The following is a 3,559-nucleotide window of genomic DNA, read 5'->3' on the forward strand; positions in this document are numbered from 1 at the left end:
CATGTATATAGTTCTATAATATCAATTAAGGCATGTATATAAGCAATGCTATACTATCAATTATGGCATGTATATAGTACTGGAAAATCAATTAGTGCATGCATATAGTTCTATAATCTCAATAAGGGCATTGATAAAGTACTTTATTATCAATTAGAGCATGTTCACTGTGCTGTCCTAGCTATTAGAGCATGCACTGTACTCTCTATTAGGGCATGTATATAATACTATAGTCTCAATAAGGGCATGTATACACTACTATTAATTAGCGCATTTACATTATACACTTTTAGCTCTTAGAGCATGTACTGTACTCTTAATTAGAATTTGTATAATAATACTATACTATAATATGCTTATAGTCCTATAATATCAATTAGGGAATTTATATAGTACTATACTATCAATTAGGGTATGTATATAGAACTATTAGAACTATAATATCAATTGGAGCATGCATATAGTATTATAATATCAATAACAGCATTTATATAGTACTCTACTATTAATTAGCGCATTTACATTATACACTTTTAGCTCTTAGAGCATGTACTGTACTCTTAATTAGAATTTGTATAATAATACTATACTATAATATGCTTATAGTCCTATAATATCAATTAGGGAATTTATATAGTACTATACTATCAATTAGGGTATGTATATAGAACTATTAGAACTATAATATCAATTGGAGCATGCATATAGTATTATAATATCAATAACAGCATTTATATAGTACTCTACTATTAATTAGCGCATTTGCATTATACTCTATTAGCCCTTAGTGCATGTACTGTACTAATACTATGTACTACTATACTATAATATCAATTAGTGCATGCAGATAGTACTATACGCTCAATAAGAGCATTTATATAGTACTCTACTATTAATTAGCGCATTTACATTATTCTCTATTAGCCCTTAGTGCATGTACTGTACTAATACTATGTACTACTATACTAAGTACTAGTATGCATATAGTACTATAATATCAATTAGGGGATGCAAATAGTTCTATACGCTCAACTAGGGCATGCATATAGTGCTATACTCTCAATAAGGGCATTTATATAGTACTCTCTTAGTTCTTAGGGTATGTAATTTACTCTCTTCTAGGGCATGCATATAAATAAGAGTATTTATGTAGTACTCTACTATTAATTAGCGCATTTGCATTATACTCTATTAGGCCTTAGGGCATGTACTGAACTATACTAATACTATGTACTATTATATTATACTAAGTACTATACTATAATATGTATATAGTACTATATTCTCAATTAGGGAAGTATATAGTACTATACTCTCTATCAGGACATGTTATAGTACTATAATATCAGTTAGGGCATGCATATAGTACTATACTCTCAGTGTTAGGGCATTTATAGGCATCGATATTAGTTAGGGCATTTATATAGTATTATAAGTTCACTTAGGGCATGTACATAGTTCTCTCTTAGCTCTTAGGTTATGTTATTTACTCCCTACTAGGAGCATATAGGACTAAAATATCAATTAGGGCATGCATATAGTACTCCTTCAGCTCAAAGAAAAAGACCTCTCAATATTAGTTACCTTAGGTCACTGCAGATCTCCAGGCCAGATTCTTTTCAATTAGGTTCATTTTCATTCTAATTGCCATGTCAACTGTAGCCATATCTGTAGGTATGTATGCTAAGTTTTGTTCTGAGTAAACTTGAAAAGATTCTCTTTTTATATGTTACCTCTCAGCTGTCTTCATGTTACTCAGGGAATCCACAGTTTGGAAAACATAAAAACAATTTACGGAGCTTAGAATTGTTTTAACTGAATCTCTTTCTGATTCTTCAGTCCAAAATGTGTATTTTCGTAATGTGGTGTAGTTTTTTGTTGTATTGACGTATATATTTTGAAAGAGGAGAGGGACAAACCGAGACTTATCATTGCCCAATAACTTAGGAGAGAAGAAAGATAAACTGAGGCATATTATTGTCTAATATTACAGCCTATCTGAATGAATGGTAAACCAATTTATTTTTTATTCATCTATTTAGTTTGCTATTAGTTGAATTTATTAAAAAAATAAAAGAAATAAGCAGCAATATCCAAATTTTATAATTGTTTACTATGGCTGATGAATGGGAACTAATTGCGCAGCCATGCCAAGTGACTCATTCATCTTAGCTTGCAAAATATTAGCTTGCTCTGCTCGTTTTGTTAGTTCTTGGGTTTTTGTTATTGCGCTACCTTACTTGGCTCATGATCCGGTTAGTCAAATCTCCTATTCGTGGCGACTATTTAGTCATGAATATTATGTTCTTGAGGTAGGTGATGTTAGGTTTTATATGCTGCCTCAGGGAGTAGAAACGAAAATCTATATCTCGAGTTATTAGACGTTTTAAAATTAATAAAACAAAAAATCAGGATATTTTACTATTAGATTGAGCAGTCAAAGTAACATTACTAATATTATCAATCGTTTGTCTTAATACATGTATACGTTTTGGGGCTAACTTGTCTTCATCATCAGAGCAGGTAGAAACACTGTCTACATTAAAACTATTCAAGGCGTTTATAGTTGACTGTAGAATAATACGAGATAAAGGTGGTCGAATAAACAAAAAAATTATTTATTTGTGCCAAAGTTTCGACCTAAATTTCTTGCCTTCATCAGGGCTGAAAAGCTAAACAAGAAAGAGATAAAAACCATGTTTCTGAGAAACATAAAAATAAAAGGAAAACAATAAACAAATAAACTTGGAAGTTGGTGGTATTATTAATTTAAACCACCATCAAACATAAATTAACAAATATATTATACTAGGAGAAGATGGTTGGGGTTGCGATCAAAATAAAACACAAATAATTTGATGTAACTTATTTAATCGTGCCAACGTTTCGGCGAGAGTTTCTAGTCTTCATCAGGGCTAAGAACAGAGCCAGATAACAACCAATGAATACAGAAAATAAAAAATAAAATATAAACAGAATGACATAAAGTAAATAATTTTACAGAATAGAATTAATAAAATAAAGTGATGAGAGAAGTGTAAAATAAAATGTTTACATAGGTAATTGAATAAGTAGGTAAAATAACATAATCAAGGAAATGAAGTTATATAATGCAAAGAAATATGAATATATTAGTTATTAATAATTTAAAAATTAAAATATGGAAAAAGGCCTATCTGGACATACAGAATTGAGCCATGGGGCTCCACTAAACCATCAAATTCCTCTCGAATCCAATCCTTACAGTCCAAAATCCTTAATGCTCCTTACTTTTTCACAAATCAAATCATCCATCAGGACCTCAATGTTCCCTATGTTGCCGATTTGGCCAGAACCAGATACCAATCCTCGTTTCTAACTTCTCCTTCACTACCTAATAATCCTCCTAGGCGTCTGAAAAGAAGATGGCGTCAAGATCTTCTCCTTTAGAAGTGTTTTTGGAATTCTATCAATGAGTGAATTCTCCACATGTTTGTACCATGTCATAATATCACTTACAGAAAATTTACTTGATGCGTATATATGTATACAGTTGTAAATAACAATAAATAAATTATAA

The 3,559-nt window shown here is 30.7% G+C and overlaps 1 protein-coding gene across 12 annotated transcripts in view; it reads left to right on the forward strand.

Moving 5' to 3' along the window:
- Positions 1-3,559, forward strand: part of PDZ-GEF (PDZ domain-containing guanine nucleotide exchange factor) — a 621,085-nt gene that overhangs the window by 424,629 nt on the left and 192,897 nt on the right. The window lies entirely within an intron of this gene.

Source organism: Halyomorpha halys, unplaced genomic scaffold, assembly GCF_000696795.3.
Source record: "Halyomorpha halys isolate HHAL.00 unplaced genomic scaffold, Hhal_1.1 Scaffold175.1, whole genome shotgun sequence".
NCBI lineage: Eukaryota > Metazoa > Arthropoda > Insecta > Hemiptera > Pentatomidae > Halyomorpha > Halyomorpha halys.